General features: G+C 38.6%; 1 protein-coding gene across 2 annotated transcripts in view; it reads right to left on the bottom strand.

Annotated features, from left to right (window-relative positions):
• Nucleotides 1-22080, bottom strand: part of ITPR2 (inositol 1,4,5-trisphosphate receptor type 2) — a 512913-nt gene that overhangs the window by 415285 nt on the left and 75548 nt on the right. The gene's annotated exons all lie outside the window — the stretch shown is intronic.

Consider the following 22080-nt stretch of genomic DNA (forward strand, 5'->3'; position numbering starts at 1 on the left):
GTTCAAGACCAGCCTGGCCAACATGGCAAAACCCCATCTCTACTAAAAATACAAAAATTAGCCAGGCGCAGTGGCATGTGTCTGTAATCCCAGCCACCCAGGAGGCTGAGGGAGGAGAATCGTTTGAAACCAGGAGACAGAGGTTGCAGTGAGCCAAGATCGTGCACTGCACTCCAGCCTAGGTGACAGAGCAAGACTCCATCTCAAAAAAAAAAAAAAAAGAAAAGAAAAGAAAAGAAAACCACTGGCCAGAAAGTGAAATATGCATATGCCTCAGTTCTCATCCCTACCACAGTCTTGCAACACAACACAACCTCTAGAAAAATATTATCAAGATACATATACATATGTGCCACAGTTATAATACTCAAAAAGAAACTAATGAATGGTTTTCAATGGGAAATATACTACGTGTATATATAATTAAATGCTAAAACATAAATAAAAATATTATGAAATCTTAGTCTCAAAGAGATTAATTGACTGATTCATACACTAATAGGTAAACACTCAAGAACAAATGACGCTTTATCCTTTGCCTCATTTGGAGTGGGGAGGAAAAGTAAAATTCAAATGCATTCATGCTAATTTATATTCTTGTCAAGGTCTGAATTTCAGCATTGATTGAGCAAGCCACTACACTAGATGTAAGTGAAATCTGCTACCAGAAAAATCATAATGTATAATTTTTCAATCATTTTTCCCATTCTCAATGTGCCATGTTAACACTGATCATCAAAAAAATGTAATAAGCTGACTGATTCAGAAATCAAAATGCAAGCCTCTAAATTTCATTACATAAGTGTCAGATCTGAAAGAAAAGGAAGTGATTTTTTACATACATTTATGTTTCTACACACATACATGCAGATAAGATATATACATATATAATATGTATAGATGCATAATATATTTTATGTATATTTACATATGAGTATGTGCTTCCACAGAAGTCTCCTTTTACACCAGGTCTTGTCACATACATTATCTCATTTAATTCTTTCACAAACACTTTGAAGTATTAGTTCTACAAACGAGGAAAGAGAAACTCAGAATGTTTTAGAGCTCTAACCTAAAATTTCAAAAATTGTTAAATTTAGTCCAGATCAACCTGCCTCCAAAGCCCATCTTCATAATTCAATAGAAGATGCCCTATATTCATCAAATTAAAATTTTAACAAATACATTGAGGTACATTCACTGAAATTAAAACACATAATGTGACAGTCCACATTCTCTGGTTTCAAATTCCCAGATTCCTTGCTGAAATTCTCCTACAAGGGCCCAAAAATGTGTTAAAAGAGACAATCCGAACACCTGTAACTATGAATACGGCAGAAGAGCACAGTAGCAAGCCAGAGAAGTTCATGACTTCAAGCCCTCCACTCAGAAAGCAATAATTTTCTAATAGGTGAACAATTAAACTATTAATACAGGTAAATTAACTTTACAGCAGTAAGCTTGCCTTTTTAAACCAATTTGAGCATGACTGTAACAACTCCTGTCCTAAATTTAAGAAAAAAAAAGTCTAACACAGGGTATTTTATGCCAAGTCACAGTTATGTAATAGCAATATTTAGAGTAAAGAACTGCTTGCTGTTCATTGTCCTGGTACTGAATTAATTGCTGTTCTCATATGGGTGACCTAAAACAAAATCAGTTTGTTATGCTAGTTCCTCCGTGAGCAGAGATTTATTCATAATAACAAAAAGATCATGGAGTCTTATTCATCATTATTATTACATATTTATGCACCAATAAGACTAGCTTTCTTTTGATTATTATTACTACCAAAGAGCATCTACAGAAAATTTAGGAGTCAATGGACAACTCCAGAGCAAAGTTTAACAAACTGCAATTGTGTAATTGTGCAAGCCAGGCTTTTTTTTTTTTTTTTTTTTTTTTTTTTTTTGAGATGGAGTTTCGCTCTTGTTGACCAAGCCAGAGTGCAATGGCACGATCTCAGCTCACCACAACCTCCGCCTCCTGGGTTCAAACGATTCTCCTGTCTCAGCCTCCTGAGAAGCTGGGATTACAGGCATGCATCACCACACGTAGCTAATTTTTTGTATTTTTAGTAGAAACGGGGTTTCACCATGTTAGCCAGGCTGGTCTCGAACTCCTGACCTCAGGTTATCTGCCTGCCTTGGCCTCCCAAAGTGCTGGGATTACAGATGTGAGCCACTGCGCCCGGCCTAGCCAGGCTTGAAATCAAATTATTTGGTCTCAACCAGCCTTCTGAATGGAATGAAACTGAATTGAATAGAACAGGAAGAGAAAGGGAAAGGAAAGGGAAAGGGAAGGGAAGGACAAGGGAAACAAAATGGGAAGGAAAAGAGTAAGGGAAGGGGAAGGGTAGGGAAGAGGACAGGGAAGGAGAAGAGAGGAGAGGGAGGGGGGAAGGGAGGAGAAGAGGAGGAAAGAAGAGGACATTGCAAAGTAGCAAGTATTCTTTCAAGAAACTTTTGTTTCTGGTCGTGTGTGGGTTTGTGCATGTGCACACACACATATGTACATGTGGGATTACAATGTATAATGTATTTCTTACTGAGAGGTGCAACTAAAAGTATTCAAAAGCCACACTTCTAGAGGTCTGCACATGTGTACAGGTTAGGGTTAAATGAACTTCAAATTTATATAAACATATCCTGTGGTCAAGAGGAAAGGAAACTGAGACCAGGAAACTTTCCTTTGCTCTATGAATGACTTCTGAAATACACAAAAACTATATTTTTAAATTAACTGCCCCGTCAAATTTGTATATAGACCATTACAATGGAATGGGAAGACGCCCTTTTAAAAATGTCTTCCTCTTTTTAGCCCCACACTGGTTGGCCTCTACCTTTACTATAGCACCCATCTATCAGATAGTGCTTCCTATTAGATAACATGTTTACATGTAACTCTATATTCAGCACCTATTAGCTACTATAAGGAAGATGCTCAAAATCTGTTTGCAAAAGAAAGTTCCTGCCAAGTTACCTGAGAAACAATCATTAGATATCTATTATTTCTGCTCTGAAGGGTTTTACCATCTTTTTTGCGGGGTGGGGGGAGGTCTCCTATTAAAATACAAACACCTGAGAAGGGAATACCCTAAGATCTTGGTTCTCAGTTGACTCCTGCTGCCTGAGAGCTCCATGAGGGTGAAGTGATTGGTACTGAGCTTCTGGGAAAGGCACCTTTTAGCTTACCAATGACTGGGAAAAATACACAGGAAAGTTGTTGACCAAATTTGCAGATGATGCAGAGTGAAGAGGAGTAGCTAATTAGGCAGATTAAAATCTAAATTTTTTTTTAAATCCAAACATCAATGCAATTAATTTTATACAAACATAAATATAAGGTCAGAAAAAAGTCAACCACTTTGGTACATGATAGAGAGGAGCACCAAGGCTATTGGCAATTAGTATTTTAAAAATTGAAAATAGCCTAGACCTTAGGCTTGAGTTCAACTTAACGCAATTAGAACGCCCTATAGCCCTGTGTGCCCAGGACAATTCTGGTTTATGCCTGTTGCCTGAGCTTAATTATTAGCCATATCCCCCTTTCACTCTCAAGAATGTCCTGGTTTGGGTGATAAGTATATTATCACTCCAAATATAAATAAGTGAATATTGTGCTGAACCAGCGGAAAAGCTGATGCCGCCATTTTAGGCTGACGCATATTAGACTGATTCCTCAAATAGAGGAAGAAGGAACACATCCATATTGGGTCCAGTTCTATAGGTGCCACATTTTAAGCAGCATCCTAACAAATTAGCCAGTATCCAAAGTTCAGCAAGGGGGAAAGCAAGCAAAATACACAAGTCTTGTTATTTGAGCAACGATAGTTCAAACTGGGAAATGTTGCCTAACAGAGAGAAAACAAAGAGTTGGCATAATCCCACTTTGTGTAGCTAAACTTCTACATGTAAACGAGGGAGGAAAGTTTTTCCCTATATTGATCCAGGATCAAAGAAAATTTCAGTTCCATGCAAGGGGAAACTTGCCAGCAATTGGAAAAAATCCAAAAAATACAAATTACTCAGAGGCAAGTAAACTTGTACTCATCATGTTGAGGCAGAGGCAGATGCAGTGCAGCAGGAATCTTGCCTTGGGGAGGTCTTTCCCAAATACTACCTTCTATTTTTCTTTTTTTTCCTTTTCTTTTCTTTCTTTTTTTTTTTTTTTTTTTTTTTTTTAATACGGAGCCTCGCTCTGTCGCCTAGGCTGGAGGACGGTGCTATCTCAGCTCACTGCAACCTCCACCTTCCAGGTTCAAGCAATTCTCCTGTCTCAGCCTCCTGAGTAGCTGGGATTACAGGCACGCCCTATGACGCCCAGCTAATTTTTGTATTTTTAGTAGAGATGGGTTTCACCATGTTGGACAGGCTGGTCTCAAACTCCTGACCTCGTGATCTGCCCACCTCGGCCTCCTAAAGTGCTCGGATTACAGGCATAAGCCACCGCGCCTGGCCTACCTTCTATTTTTCAGTGGGAACTGTGGTAGAGGTGACTGGCAAAAAGGAAAGGAGTTCATGTTCTGCATTTACATAAAAAGCTCAGACACCTCACCTGCTTCAGCTGTATTTATCAAACTGTGGTTGGTTTGGCATCTCGGTATTACAGAAACCAGGAAATTTCAGCCCCCGGACCCCATAAGTCTTCTACTACTAAATATCTGTCAGTGCTACATCAAAATGCTCAAAGTTAAAGCACTATGTAAATATGTATTATTATTACTTCCAACTTTACATTCCACATGAACAAATACAGTTGTGTTTATATTTTGCAGTATCGGAAGCATAATGCTCGCTGTGGTATTTTGTCACTTAAGTTTTTAGTTTGGTAAGATACTCCCAGATTAAAAGAAGATTAACAGAGAGTCAAAGGTGGAAGGAATAATAACAAACACACTTTCCCCACAACACACACACACGCACACACACACACACACACACTACACAAATAGCAGCTATAATACTTAATGACTGAGCACTCTATGCCAAGCACAATGATAAAAGCTTTACACAGATTCTTTAATCTCTGTAGAAAACTTTGAGACCAGTATTACTATTGTTCCCATGTTACAGATCATGAAACTGGAAATTTTAAAGGTTAGGTTCTGCCCAGGGTCACAGAAGTAGGATTCAAACCCAAACAACTAACTTCAGAGTCTGTTCTTTTACACACTAAAGATAGAAAGGACATAACCCAGCTATTTTGCATGTTTGGAAAGTAGAACAGTAAAATATTAAAGAATTGGGATGTGGGAGGAAAGGTAAGACTTCCAGAAAGTGGACATGAGAAGTGGGGAACAGAGAGATGAGATAACAGAGTAGAGATGAGATAACAGAGTAGAGAGAAAACATGGTGGACAGGCCATGGGAAATGAAAGCAATGGTGGTGGTGTGTTCTTCTCTTGGCATTTTTTTGTCTCCTCCTTTCCTACCTATTCTTTTATTCTCCATAACTGTAAATTTGTTTGTTGTTCTCTTCCTCTATTTTTTAGCTTCTCTCTCTCATTACATCTATTTTTGTCAGTTTTTGAGAAGGGGGTTGTTTTTGTTTTTTCTTTTTACCAACAAGAATGAGCTTGGGTCTCTTTGTAGTTTTATCTCCTTCTCTTTCCCTAATTATTTTCTTCCTTTTACATTCTCTTATTTCACTCTCTCTCCAATATTTCCTTTATCACTTCTCCAAACTTTTTCTTTTCTTTCTCTTCCTTACATGATTATAAAATTATTCTTTAAAAATGTATCATGTCCTTTGGATAAGATTAGGTCTTTTCTATTTCAAATAAAAATTTAGATGAGTTGAACATTTTCTTATCAAAACTCAACCTGAAAGTAAGTTGCAAAAGCAAGCACATTTCTAACAGAGGACTTGGATCCAGAATACAGAAAGTGCTTTTACAACTCAATAAAAGAAGACATACAATCCAATAAGATTTAAACAGATGTTTCACAAAAAAGGGAAAGCTAACAAGTACATAAAAATACACTCAATACCACTGGTCATTAGAGAAATGCAAACTATGACCATAATTAGATACCACTACAAAACCACTAGAATGGCTACAATTAAAAAGAATGACAATGTCATGTGTTATGAGGATGTGGAGCAACTGGAATTCTCATACATTGATGGTATGAACACAAAATGGTTTCCTACTTTGGAGAACATTTTGGTAGTTTCTTGAAAAGTTAAAAGATACTTATTATATGATCCAGTAATCCCATTCCAAGGTATCTACCCAAGAGAATTAGAACATATGTCCACACAAAGCACTGTATGCAAATGTCCACCTACATTATTCACAGTTTCCCAAAAATGGGGTAAAACAAACCAAATGTCCAACTCCAAATGTAGTGGTATATCGATACAATAGAATACTACTACCAAAAACAAAAGAACAAATACCGACACATGCAGTGATCCTGAACATGGATGAATCTCAAACACATCTTACTAAGTGAAAGAAGCCAGACACAAAAGACTACACACCACATGAGGCCATTTATATGAATTCTAGAAAAGGCAAAACTATAGCATCCAAAAGAAGGTCAAGGATTACCTGGAAGTGGGGTGGAAGAAAGGATTGACTGCAAAAGGACAAAAAATAACTTTTTGAGATGATGTAAGTGATTTAAGTATTGGCTGCACAACTGTATATACTTAACAAAACTCATTAAGCTGAATATTTAAAAGGAGTAAATTTTATGGTATATAAGTTACTATTCAATCAAGTTGAAAATAAAATTACTACAGTTGCATATGGTCCTCAATTGTTCACTTTTCTGTGGATCAATTGTTTCTCATAAATATTTTTAAGAAAAAAGATAAACTTTAAAGACATAATAAGGATTTGTTTTATTAATAGTTATTGTGGTTTGGTTTGCTTGGCATTTGGGAAGAGGAACACTGGGTTGACTTGTTTGCTAAATCACAGGATCTAGCTTGACTTCCCCGCACATGGCAGCTCTCAAAATCATTTAGTGATTGACTGATAAGACACACCCAGGGGTTCAGCAGGTACATCTAATTAAATCTAGTGAGATAAATTTTTCGTAACACAGCACACAATAAAATTAAGATTTAATCCACAATTTAATTTCAATTTGAAGAAAAGAATAGCCTGGAATATCTTGTCATATCTGAAAGTGAGGAAGAGACTATTGAGTCATGCCAAAAATACTTGAGGGTCCCAACGAACAAAATTGAGACTACTGAGCATTGAGATGAATGGCCACATTGGATTGAAACACACCAAATATGTTAAAATCCATGAGCTCATAATTATTTTTGAAAACACATATTAGTCATCTTTGGAGGTCAGAGTACCAACTCATTATTCTAAAAACCGGAAGATAAAGGGAAATACACTACAAAAGCAAGAAAAGAGGAAGGTAGATCAACATAAACACTGAAGGACATCTGCGATACGTCACACAGTAGAAAGAGTAAGCTTCACTCCACCGTATAAGGTGATCCCAATGTTATAAAATTCAACAAATCTACACAATGCTTTTATAGACTTCAATAAAAACTCAAGGAAGATAAACTATTTACTGTGGTTACCCCTGAGATATGGAAATGGATGTTGTGGAGGAGGAGAAAAGATTTTCACTTTGTATGTTTTATTACTTCGGTAAAAATTTTAAAGCAACAAATCTCTAGACAAAACTTTTTTGTTTTCCCAGGGGAAAAAAATCTAATTTATTATGGACTATATGTTAAAGCCTTGTAATGATGCTGCACTGTCTACTGGATGAAGCCCAAATTTGTTCTTAGAGTGAAAAGTATAAAATAAAAGTTTCAAAAGATGTAAATAAGAAAAGCTTACTCTAATGTTGCTGTTTCTCTTTCTGTCTTTGGAGAAATGGACCAGAGAATGAGAATGGGTCATCATGATTCCACTTCTGCTACCACTGTCATCAAATTATTTTAAAAATCAACATTTAGAAAAGGTCTATTTAATTTTCTACTTTATTTAGTCCACACCTGCTCTTTTCCAAGGAACTCTGCAATGTAGTGGCACCCAATTATTCATCCATTAAACATGTGAGACAGGAAACTCAGGCTGAGGAGGGGAGGCTCCCATTGAGGGGGAGAGCTTGGGGTGAGCACATCCCACTCTGATGCCAGCTGTCCCTGCGGCGGAGGTGGCGCCTTCTAGGCCTGGGAGGGCCCAGCTCAATGGCAGTGCGTTCATTTTAATCTCTAGTTAAGAAGTTTAACAGGAGTAGCAAAGGATATAATTAGAAACGTTCTCAACTGCTAGCAGAACTGAAAAGAATGAGGATTCCATAACAATTAAAATTACTTTTCTAAGTGCTGATAATTCTTACCTCCTTTGCCAGCTGGGTACAAGTCAGGACCTCTGTTTTAGCCAGTTTTATACACATGTTTTATAAACAGATGTTTTATACACATCTCTGGAAATATAGTCCTTCCATTTTACCATGTCAGCTGACACAGGGGAAGTTTTATTTGAAAAACAAAGTCAAGGCATTACAAAGTAGAAAAGAAGGATTCTTAATGTGGGAACCATGAGCCTACAGTGGATGGGATTCATGGAGGTCGACAAATCCCCTGAACGTGTAAGAAAACCTGCATGTGTGTGTGTGTGCGTGTGTGTGTGCATTCACAGATCCATTTCTCTATGGGAGGACACATAGCTGTTATGAGATTCTGAGAGGGCTCTAGGCCCCTCAGAAACCCATAGTAATCACTCCTGAAAGGGAGTGTACCATTATAAATCATCTTAGGCTCTCAAGCCAGTAACTATACGAACACAGTCAGTTGCAAGCAGGCATGAGCTAAACTCTGCTTTTTTAAACAATGGAAGAGGAAATACATTAGGAAGGAGAGGGTTCCTAAAGGATGCTTTAGAGAAGTAGAAAGAAGATAAGTCAGTCCTAAATGTGGGCCCAGGCAGGGAAGGGAGATTCCTAGACTAGGTCTACAGGAAGCACATTTCCTCTGCAAGGGAGTGCCCACACCAACATGAACAAGCATGACAGAACGCTCTGAGAGGACAGATAAAGAAAAAGATGAATGAGCCAGCAATTCCATGGCCAAGTATTCACCAAAGAGAAATGAGTGCTTTTGCCCACCAAAAGACACACAAAGCGTGTCACAGGATTCATCAAAGCCCATTGATTGGGTAAGCGATAAATAAATAGTGGTATGGTCACAGAACGGAATTGTAAAAAGTAACAAGAAAGAATGAACTGCTACATGCAATAACATTAATGAATTACATAGATGTCATGTTGAACAAAGAAACAGCCACAACGGAGTATGATGGAAAACCTGTCCATGTCCACACAAAACCTAATGTTAGGAGCAGCATTATTCATAATAGTCAAAAAAGAGAAAAACCTAAATGTCCATTAACTGATACATGGATGGACAAACAAAATATGATATATCCACATCTTGGAATATTATCCAGCCTTAAAAAGGAATGATGTGGCCAGGTGCAGTGGCTCATACCTGTAACCCCAGCACTTTGGGAGGCTGAGGCGGGTGGATCGCCTGAGGTCAGGAGTTTGAGACCAGCCTGGCCAACATGGTGAAACCCCATCTTACTAAAAATACAAAAATTAGCCGGGAGTGGTGGCGGGTGCCTGTAATCCCAGCTACTCAGGAGGCTGAGTCAGGAGAATCCCTTGAACCCAGAAGCAGAGGTTGCAGTGAGCCGAGATCACACCACTGCACTCCAACCTGGGTGACAGAGCAAGACTATGTCTTGGGAAAAAAAAAAAAAGGAATGATGTACTGATTCATGCTAAAACATGGACAAACTTTGAAAACATTATCTAAATGAAAGAAGCCAGTCACAAAAGGCCACATAAGGTATGGTTCCATTTACATGAAATGTTCAGAATAGGCAAATGTATATAGATGGAAAGGAGCTTCGCCAGGGCTGGGAGAAGGGGGAAATTGGGAGTGACTGCTAATGGCTATATCTTTTGGGGGTGATGAAAAGGTTCTAGAATAGAAAGTGACAATGGTTGCACAAACTTGTGAATACACTAAAAACTACTGAATTGTACACTTTGAAAGATGAATTTTATGATGTATAAATTATGTGAATAAAAACCAATTAACGAAATAATAGGTATAGTATGGTTTCATTTATATGAAGTTTGAAAACAGACAAAAACAATCTATGCTGTGAGGGTAAAAACAGTGGTTACCTTTGGCAGAGGAACCTCTGCAGGGCTGTAAATGTTTTATATCATGATCTAGGTGATGCTTACATAAATATTTATATTTACATTTATTTATATATGTTTACATATACATACACACATATAAAAATTTATCAAGCTTACATTTAATACATTTGAGCTTGCACCTAAGATTTATGTGTTTTGTTGAATGTAAGCATTTCAGCAGATATTTTAGAAAAAAATATTTTTTCCATAGCATTGTGATAAGGATCAATGCATTATTAGATGTAAATCCCTAGAACCACGTTTAGAACATATAATATGCTCAGTGAAGCAATTTTACCCTGCCAGTTGCCTACATTAAAAACCTCATGTCCAGGCCAGGTGCAGTGACTGATGCCTGTAATCCCAGCACTTTGGGAGGCCGAGGCGGGGGGATCACCTGAGGTCAGGAGTTCAAAACCAGACTGACCAACATGGAGAAACCCCGTCTCTACTAAAAATACAAAATTAGCTGGGCATGGTGGCACATGCCTGTAGTCCCAGCTACTCGGGAGGCTGAGGCAGGAGAATCACTTGAACCCAGGGGGCGGAGGTTGAGGTGAGCCAAGATTGTGCCATTGCACTCCAGCCTGGGCAACAAGAGCAAAACTCTATCTCAAAAAAACAAAACAAAACGAAACAAAACCTCATGTCCAAAACAATGAAACCTCTATGGGTTCTACCTTTAAAACAGATCTAGCAACTGATTTCTTACCAACTCATCATCCTAATCTAAATCACCATAATTTCTCTCCTGGCTGCAGCAACAGCCTACTAACAAGTCTCTGCTTCTGCCCATGCCCGACTGTGGATTCTTCATGCAGCAAGCACTATAAGCCTGTTAAACAGAAGTCAGGGCCCATCAGCCTCTGCTCAAAACCCTTCAATGCCTCCATCTTACTCAAAGCAAAAGCCAAAGGCCTCCCTGTGGCCCACAGGGCCCTATATGAGCTGCTCTCTGGTTCTGCCACTCCTAAAGACCAGCCTGACCTCCCCACGACTACCTGGCCACTCACGGGCTCCACCCCAGCCACACCATCCTACTTGCCATTACTGGAACTTATCTAGGACACTTCCACTTCAGGGACTTAGCCCTGGATGCTCTCTCCACCTCTGCCTGTTCCCCACGATTTCTGCACAGGTAACTCTGCCCCTCCTCAGGCCTCCGCTCAAGTATCAGTGAGGCCTGCCCCGGCACTGCAAACACAGCAACCCTTCCCAAGCTAGCACTCTTGGTCACCTTGCTTTATTTCTCTACATAGCATGCCACTATCTGATAAATGCCTAGCACTTAGTAGGTGCTCAATGAATGTTTCCTGAATCAATGAACACAGACCTGAATATACGAATAAAAAAAATTAGTTATATTAATTCCTGAATATGGAATGAAATCCTATAACCTTTGGTCCAATTTGAATTTTTATCACAAATGTGGATTATTTTGGATCGCAAACAGGAAGTAGAGAATACAGTCATAGCAGCCTGTAATTTCACTGGATTCTATTCATGTTCTGCCTATAAAGAACAACAAAAACCCAAAAAGCAAAAGGAAATATACTCTTTTCTTGTTTGCCTCATCAAATACATAGCCTTATAAAGAAAGAGGCTACTATGAGATTTTAAAAGGAAAATGTGAGTATGGAGGACAACAATTTTGCAGGCAAACTGTTATGCACGTACAGATTGTCAGAAGTTTTCTGTTAAAAGTTAGGCAAATGATGGTAGGTGCAACCTTTTTCAGATAAAATGTTTTGCAAAAATTATAAATATTTCCCAGGTAGCAGCATTATAAGCGTTCTCAGGGTCATCCTGCCCACAGATTAGCAACGGCTTTGCCAGAACAGGCTTTGATGTTATCCAGGAATGACGAACAACAGACCTCCTGTGCTCCTTGCCCGCTAGATGAAAACATGAGAACATAAAGAAGCCCTGGTGCTTCTTTCCTTTTATCCTTGAACAAACACAGACATATGGCAGATGTGACCTCACTAAATATGAGTTGGTTCAACTGATGCTCAGTTTCGATTGCACTTCTAATGATTGCACATGGTGATGTTCTCACTCTGTGGGACTGAATCCAGGCAAAAGACAAAAGCAACCCTTTGCACCACAGACATAAAAGTTTATTTGAGGCATAAGTTCTGAATATTCTAACAATCCGATTACAGGATTATTTTTCTATAGCCCAAACTGCAAAGTTGAACTATCTGCTTGTGAGGACAATTGCTACCAAGACAGCTGACTTTCATTGTTTGAAGAAGCACACTTGAACTCGTTCCTCAGAATCACAGCCTCAAGAAAGGAGAAGAAATTCCCTAACAAATTCCTCACTTACCAAAGCATATAAGTCTATAGGGGAATTACAATTTAACCAAGCAAAAATTAGAAAATACTTGGTTTCAGAGAGACAGAGAGACAGAAAGGTAGTTATAATGTGTTTTTTTGTGGAACACAGTTATCAAAAAGCATTTACGTGGCTCCACCTAATACAAAGAGGATTACACCAGAATGGTTTCTCACTCGTAACTCAAATTTTAGTCCCATGATTGAGCACACTGGCATAATAGATATTCAATAAATGCCAATTTAATTGAAATTTAATGAGATTTAAAACTGAAACCTCATTTTTCCAAGTAGTCTTCCCTGATTATATCAGCTCACAAGAAACCCACTTCTCAGACTCCTATAATACTTACTATCCAACAATGATTATAAACTGTTCTTGTTGTTCTTTAATTATTTTTTGTATAGATCGTCATCTCCCCACCTAGACTGTGAATCCCTCAAATTCAAAGACTACACATTAAATTTCTTCTAAATTACCCAGAAGAATAGGGGTTGGAGGGCACAGAGTAGGATAAATACGAAACATATCACCCCATTCATCCCAAGTGAGCACAAATAGCTGTGTATTCCTACAACACACACACACACACACACACAAATGTTCCTGTATGCCTCTTCGTGAGCTGCTTCTTTGAAGACCTAATAAAATATGCATGCAAATGGAGGGAACCTGGAGAATGAGCCCATTCTGTTTTGCCCCATGTCCCACATTCACTGAGCTTAGAGAAGACAGAGCTAGTGTTTGCTGCGGTACTCAGGAAGCCCTGGACGTGAGTTTGAATAGAAAATGAGCAGAAACAACCTGACAATTTGCCACTCTAAAACATGTAAACTTTCTTTAGCTGCAGCTTGGTCCTACCTGAGTGTGTCCTGCCTCTTAGCGATCTGATCTCATGACTCATGTCTTTCTCAAAGGAATCTGTGGGAGATTTCATCCGTAGATTCACACCACCCCTGGTTTGTTGAGAGCATCACAAACTTAGTGTAGCAGTGCTGTTATCTTCTTTATTACTGATGCACACATGTGCCATTTGTGACTAATTTATGCTCACCAATCAGATCTGCATGAAGCAGTGGAGAGAATTTTCAAGGTAATGCAGCCAAATTGGGTATCTTAAAACAATGTGTTGTTGCATGTACCTACCTTTCTTTCCAAAGAGCACAAGTGTTCTCTTATCAGGAGTGCATGCGTGTGTGTGTGTGTGTGTGTATGTGTGTGTGTAAGCATGTTAGGGAGTGTTATTTTGTTTACTTTCTTGACTAACTTGGGTCTGATCCTTAGTGGCTACCTAAAAGTGACTAGAAAAGTAAGCAAAAACATGCTTCCTTTTCAAATTCACAAAAATACTTTTTCTCTTGCTAAATATTCAAGTAACTCCAAATTGAGCAATTGACCAGATCAAGGCCAAACTTTCTGATGAAGTAATCAATCTCCCAAAATTTCTCTACACTGGTTAAACGCCACTTAGTCAAAGCCTGTATTGTTTTATCTGAGACTTTCTGTTGTACATAAAAACATACATGTTTAAAATTTCAAAGAAAAAGTATTCATGAAATTTGCTTGCTTGCTTTCTCCTTTCCTTCCTTCTTTCCCTTTGTTCTCAATACCACAATTCACTATGCTACCAGCTAAGAGCTCTGAAAATGCCTGTAATCACTTAAGGCTTTTGTCCTCACTTAACTGGTAGTACTGCTATCTTTGCAATTCTTGGTTCTTCACTGATGCCATTATCCATTTTGAAGAGCAGTCATCTCCAACCCAAGCCAGGTGTCTATTACAAGGAACCATTTAAAACTACCACTTTTGTAGGTTTAAAAAGTCAAATACTGGTAACTTCATATAGGTCAACCCTAATGTAGGTTTATCAACATCTTCGACGCCTCTTCATGCTACTCATGCAAATGTTATAAAGCTTTATCTAATCAAATCCATAAGGTCTTTCCTATATGTCTCTTGTTCTGTTTTTACTGCTATACTTCTCCACTTCCTAAACATCACTGAAGCTCATGGCTCATCACCTCTCAGCAGAACAACTGAGAATATGTCCTTGCTTGACTCTCCCCTTCCAATACAATCTTGAGACCAATGGTTCAGGTTCTTCCAACAATGCTTCTATTTCCCTGTTCAAGAATTCTTTCATATCAAATGCAAATGTATCTCTTCTTGAGCATCCTACAGCATGTCACCAGTCTCATGTCATTATTTCATTAACCTTTTTTCATTATTCTCCAACAGATTTCTATTTTAGACAAAATTCGCTGTCCCAAACTCAATAGCTTGTTCTTCCTTCCTAAGGGACTTCTGTGTGCTACTCCAGTGTCTGAATAATTCAGTCTATTAACTTCCACCAATGCAAGACCCTTCTAACTTCAAAACCCTGAAGAAATCATTTTTCCAGGAAGGCTTTCCTAAGAGTTTTTTTGTTTGTTTTGTTTTGTTTTGTTTTGTTTTTGAGATGGAGTCTCACTCTGTCACCCAGGCTGGAGTGCAATGACATGATCTCGGCTCACTGCCACCTCTGCCTCCTGGGTTCAAGTGATTCTCCTGCCTCAGCCTCCCAAGTAACTGGGATTACAGGAATCTGCCACCACACTCGGCTAACTTTTATATGTTTAGTAGAGACCGGGTTTCATCGTGTTGGCCAGGCTGGTCTCGAACTCCTGACCTCAGATGATCCACCCACCTCAGCCTCCCAAAGTGCTGAGGTTACAGGTGTGAGCCACAGCACCCGGCCAAGGCTTTCCTAATTAATTTTATTACACTCAATCCTATGCTATTACAAAGAAATCATTCTTTCTAATATTAGGTTGGTGCAAATGTAATTGCAATTTTTGCCGTTAAAAGTAATAGTAAAAACCACAATTATGTTTGCATCAACCTAACAGTTTTGACAATTGCTCCTATCTGAATTTCAGATATGTTTCTTTAAACCACCTTCTCACAAGAGCTTCACTACAATGACTTCTAAATTGTCTGCAGAACATATCCACTGGGTGTCTCATTTTTCGTGAGAGACAGACTTGCATTTTAGTCTTAGTGAGAATTATGATGGTTATCCTTGATACTTGCTTAAGTTATTTTTTAAACTGTGAAACAGTAGGTGGGATTCTAAAATACCATTTCCTTCAGGAAACCCATGGGTGATGAGTCCCTGGAGAGACTGGGAGAGTTAGAAAGAACTAAAAATGTAAATTTTTCAGTCCATCAGTACAAAGATGTCTAGCAGGGTTAAAACATGAAGCCAGAATTGAAAAACCCACAAGACAAGTAGCAACAAGTTTTTAGTAATTTAACCCACAGAAATAGATAACATTTAAAAATGAAAGTATAAAGAGCGTGAAGGAAATGGGCAAAACCTGGGGAAATCATACCTTTTATGTATGTGTTAAATGACTAAAAGAAGTGAGATTCATTACTCAGATTTGACTATGTGATATCAGGTATACTCAAATACCTGCAGTCTTTCTTCAAAGGTATTAGCTTGATTCCCTATTAATCATTTATGGGTTATTATCTCTACTCTGCAGTTTGAAAGTTCAAGATGGAAACTAGAGGAAGAAATTGAACTCATGGTTATGATTAGTTAGGACTGACTTTTAAATGTCCAAGCCAGGTAGTTAAAAATGCACTCTGATCCAAAGCAACAACCACTCGGACATATGACTCACACATTTCTGGCAGAAAAGTTACTGCTGATTCTATAATGTAAAATGTCAAGCATTAGTGGAAAAGTCTGAGCTGCAGCTATCTTTTAAGTCATAACTGATTTTTTTAACTCTAGTAATCATAAGGTTTCAATCACTATTTTTTTTCTCCTGAAGAAACAATGAAATATTGATGTGGTCCAATACATTCACCACCAGCTCCTGATTCTAAGAGAGGAAAGAAATAACATTGTTTTCAAGTATTGTGTCAGGGTTGTAAAATTTCAGGTTGATGATCACAGGATTATGTTCGCTTTAAAAATCCAAGCCTACAGACCTCAGGAAATATAAAAGTTAACTTATCCCTTAGTTTCTTATGTTACCATTTCCAATAAAGGTCGTAAAATGGGATTAAAAACCAAAACACCTTCATATTCCATTGTCTTCATAGTGGCATGTGTCCCCTATCTGTGACTTCCTAAGTAAAGTAGTAATTTTAAATACTATGCCTCAAGAACACAGTTATAGAAATTACTTGAAAGTGAAGAAAATGTACATTATTCAGTAATCATGTGTGGGTTTTTTGCTGTTTTTTTTCTTTTTTTTTTGCTGACACTGTTAGAATAAACTTCACAATTGCTAATTCATATTTGCTGAGTGTCTAGTAGGGTTAAAACATGAAGCCAGAATTGAAAAACCCACAAGACAAGTAGCAACAAGTTTTTAGTAAACGTTAGGAGAACAGGAAACTATTCTGCTCTTTCTAGAGCACCTGGCGCAGAACAAGAAGACCTATTTCTAACTCTTGCTATGAGTGTGAGTGTAACCTTACATAAGAGTAGCACATTTTATTCCAAATCAAAAGAACATTTTCTCAACTTAGAAAATATTCATCATGATGCTGAGCCTCAGATTGCAGGTTCGCATTTCCAAGTTCAATACTCAATAAATTCTGGATTTTCATTTTTGCAATCTGGGTAGACAGCCACCATGGTTATAGACTCCAACTGTCCAGCCGTCTCCTAAAGTCATCTATTGTTCTGTGGATTAATAGTGACCTCTTGTACTAGACATCTCTCTAAGGTCATGTCACACTCACCATGCCACCCCATCATGTCCTTACAGATGGGACCCTCCTCTTCTGGTTAACACATCATCTGAAGATAGCCAGAGAGTCATCTCTAAGCTGTGCAATGACAAGGAGGCATCCTTCATACAGGACATCTGCCCCCCAAACAGGTCATCTATACTTGATGGTGACTTATTAAGAAGTTCATCCTGTGCTTTATTTCCAACTCAGGACACCTGGAAAAGGTAAAAGAACCACCATAGTTGTACTGGGACAACAGGTGGAAACCAGGATTGCTCCAGGCAAAATGGGTCATATGGCTATAACCAATTAGGCCAAACAGATCCCCTCTCTGTACATGAGACTTAGAAAGGAAACCAGAAGAAACACACAGACAGAAGGCTCTAAGCAAAGTCCTGACGCAGAAGAAAAGGAAGTAGGTATATGAATGAACAGAAGTCGTGAGATAGAGGAAAATAAAGAGAAACTCATCAAAGGGAAAAAACAGTTAATGTTTCATACACTGTGCTAAAAACTTTAGCGATCAGGTGGCATTTAATCTCCAAAGCAATCCAATGAGATACGTACAATTACCGTCATTTTACAAATCAGTTAAATAAAGATATCTGCTCAAGGTCACGCAGCTAGTTAACACCGCCCAAGCAACAAAAACGGCTGAGTCACCACACTGGCAAAAGACCAGGGCAGGGGGTTCAAAAAGGGTCTGCACATTTCAGGGGAGTACCCAAACAATTTACTAGGATGTGGAGGAAAATTCCAGAAATCAGATTTACTTTTATTTATCCCCTATTTTAAAACTTTCTTCTGCTTATGTTCAATAATGTGGGCAACTCAGTACTATAGTAATATATATATGTAAAGTGTGTATCGATTATGCTTACTTTTTTTCTGATGGGACATATGATCCAAAAAGTTGAAAGATCATGTCACAGGGAGTTTACCTGTATAACAAACCTACACATGTACCCCCAAACCTAAAATAAATGTTAAAAAAAAAGTTGAAAAGTCATTGTCCCAGAGTTCGGAACTGCTTTTACAGTTACTGTGGCATAAACAGGACTAATCTCAAACTATTAGAACCAGTGTTGTAGCCTTGAGGCCCAGGTCAGGGGGAACGAGATCAATTCATGTTCTTTTTATTACTCTATATATTCTGACAATGAACTCCCATCAACTCAAATCATCTGAGCTTGAAATAGCAAAAACATCATCTTATATAAAAAGTTTTACAGGCCAGGTGCAGTGGCTCACGCCTGTAATCCCAGCACTTTGGGAGCCTGAGGCGGGCGGATCACAAGGTCAGAAGTTTGAGACCAGCCTAGCAATATGGTGAAACCCCGTCTCAACTAAAAATACAAAAATTATCCAGGCATGGTGGCAGGCGCCTATAGTCCCAGCTACTTGGGAGGCTGAGGCAGGAGAATCGCTTGAACCTAGGAGACAGAGGTTGCAGTGAGCCAAGATGTGCCACTGCACTCCAGCCTGGGCGACAGAGCAAGACTCTATCTAAAAAAAAAAAAAAACAGTTTTACAGGCCCTAAAACCAACACTCTAAAACCACATCATTTTAAACCCAGACATAAAATTATTTTTACCACATGCATAATCCCAGAATTATAGAGATATGTCTATAGTCTTGAGTGGGTCAATGCATATACAAAATTAACAATTTTCATGAGTAAACAGTCTCCTTTTCCAAAAATTTGTTAAATTTTCACATTAGACATCTAAAAACCCACCTTAATTTTAACAGCCCTCTTTGTTAGTAATTAAGTTCTATTGTCTACGCTAAGTTCCTCAGAATACCTGAGTTTGTTTCTCCTATTGCATTCTCAGTTCAGATAATGACTATACACACAGTCCCTGACTTACAATGGTTTTGTCAGAGGCATTTAAACCAGAGCAACTCCATCTTGAAAAGGAGCTGGGTAAAATGAGGCTGAGACCTACTGGGCTGCATTCCCAGATGCTTAAGGCATTCTAAGTCACAGGATGAGATAGGAGATCTGCAGAAGACACAGGTCGTAAAGACCTTGCTGATAAAACAAATTGCAGTAAAGAAGCTGGCTAAAACCCACCAAAACCAAGATAGCTGCAAGAGTGACCTCTGGTCATCCTCACTGCTATACTTCCACCAGTGCCATGATAGTTTACAAATGCCATGGCAACATCAGGAATTACCCTATATGGTCTAAAAAGGGGAGGCATGAAGAATCCACTCCTTGTTCAGCATATTATCAAGAAATAACCATAAAAAAGGGCAAGCGGCTGCCCTTGGGGCTGCTCTGTCTATGGGGTAGCCATTGTTTTATTTCTTTACTTTCTTAATAAACTTGTTTTCACTTTACTCTATGGACTCGCCCCGAATTCTTTCATGCACAAGATCCAAGAACCCTCTTTTGGGGTCTGGATCAGGACCACTTTCCTGTAATATCATTCTGGCGACCACCAAGGGACTAGAGGGAGGAAACCCTGACCAAAGGCTAACTTCTGGGTAAGTGATGGTGTCCTATAACATCTTTCTGGTGACCATGGAAGCAACTATAGTGTGGAAACCCCCAACCCAAAGGCTAACTTTGGGTAAGTGGTGGGGTCCAGTAACATCTTTCTGATGAATGACAGAATGGATGATACTGAGGTGACCCCCCCACCCAAAGGAAATAGACTGCAGCACTGATTCAATGACTCTGGGTAAGTGGTGGGATAGCTGGGTAAAGAATGGGATTGGGTTAGAGGCTCAACTTAGGGAATTAGAGTCTCTCCTAAGACAGAGTGGATTAGAGGCCCCACTTGATAAAAGGCAAGGACACTTGACTGACCTTGGGTTAAAGGCCCAACTTAGGAGGGTTAGAGTCCCTTCTAAGACTTAGGGGGTTAAAGGCCTCTCTCAGTAAAGTCCCTCTTGGTAAAGTCCCTTTTGCCTAAGAACGGATTTGACACTATGGGATGTTAACTGCTATTCTGTTTGGAATAATCTGCCTTGTACTCTTTGCTGACCACTATGGGTGACAGAATTAGGCATGTACAGGATCGTGGGACATGGGAAACTTTTTTCGCCCTGAAAGGGGAAACTTGAGAGCTGATGGGACTACTGGAAAAGATCCCTTCATTACCAACAAGCAGCCACCTGAACTTTTCAGTGTCGCTGCAATGGGTGGATCTTTCCCTGGCCTCTCTAAGTGACTCGCCTTCCCCACCCTGCTTCAGGAAATGCTTCCCTCTCTCTCGCTCTCTCTGTGCAAACTGGTTGAATGAATGGTAAAAATCACGGTTTATCTTCTGTAAAGATTTGGTTCATGGGAAAAAGGATTTGTGAGGCTAGTCTTAAGCTGTAACGAATCCAGTGTGCTTTGTATGTCTTTCTGTATTGTTCTGTCATCAAGAGGGGTACCTCAGGATAAAACACAGGCTTTGGACACCTATAAGCCTGCTGTTCAAGATGACCCAGCAAACCGGTGAGTTACAAACTTTGCCGCAGGTCCCTGAAAACAATGGATGAGGTTTCCTTCTTGTCTTGTATGTCCTTGGGAACTTGACCTTGTAACCGTGTGGCCACGCTTTCTCTTGTCACAACGGCAGCCTAGGTTCAGGGTTCGATTCCAAGCTTAGGGGATAAGTCCTTTGTCTTCTTCTGTCTGTGTATTTATATGTATTGTGTGCGTGATGTTTATATATGAAAGAGCTTTGATTAATTGGTTTAATAATAAGGTTAAATCAAATATTTTGTGAGAAAAGTAAAAGGTTTAATGCCTTTTATTTAGTTCACGTGATTTAAGTAATCTTTGGGAAATAAAGGTAATTGTAAAAGATTATTGGTAAAATAAAATATCTTCAGAAATGTAAACATTTAGTCTAAATTATGCTGGTCAGATATTAAGTTTGCTAAATGCTTTAGGGTAATAAACTGCTTCTTTGACTTTTAAAAACTGTTCAGTTGATTTTGGAGCATTAGATTCTAGATACGGCTGGGGACATGTGGAGTTAGCCACACCCCCTAGCTATGCTGGAAAAAGTCAGCTCTTATCTGCACTTCTGTCTGCTGTCCTAGGCTCCACGCCTGGTACATAATTAAAATCCCAAACTTACCAAGGTTTTCATCAAAAGTAAAAGTTGCTAAGAGTTAACATTGTTACATGTAATTGAGACTACTGAAGGAACAGTTTTACATGTGAGCTGTATAAAGAAAGTGAAATGTGTTTTTGGTAAAAGATTATAAGAAGCCATGGGAACGTGGATTATTTTTGCCTAAGTTTAGAGAGCTAAAGGATTGTTTTAAGTAAGATAGGAAAAGCTGAAGTTTTAAGCAAGTTGTGGAAAGTTTGTGAAAAATTAATCTTGTAAAACAAATTATGTTTGTGAACATATTGGCTGAAGTTAAAGGGGTATTATTCAGTTTTTCTGTAAATTAAACATTGGAATAAAAGCACAATAGGTTTTTCTTAGAGCAAAAACCTGCTTATGATCTGCTCTTTAACAAAAATTGTAAAGGGTTATAAAAGGTTTATTAAAATTTTACCTTATGATCAAACTGATTAAGATTGAATACATTTGTCTATAAGGTTTCATTAAAAATTGGGTTTAACATCAGTAGTGCACTAATGCAACAGTGACATCTGGCTTACTTGATATCAAAATCCTACAAGAAGCATTGTCAAATATAAAATGGTGTTTGGTTTCCTTTGGGCTGTATTTGCATAAATGTGTTTTTGGTATATGTTCCAAAATTATGGGAAACTCCTATAATTCTAAAATGACTTAGTGTATGCTTTTAATAATTGTTACATAAAATCA

Source organism: Pongo pygmaeus, chromosome 10 (genome assembly GCF_028885625.2).
Source record: "Pongo pygmaeus isolate AG05252 chromosome 10, NHGRI_mPonPyg2-v2.0_pri, whole genome shotgun sequence".
Classification (NCBI taxonomy): Eukaryota; Metazoa; Chordata; class Mammalia; order Primates; family Hominidae; genus Pongo; species Pongo pygmaeus.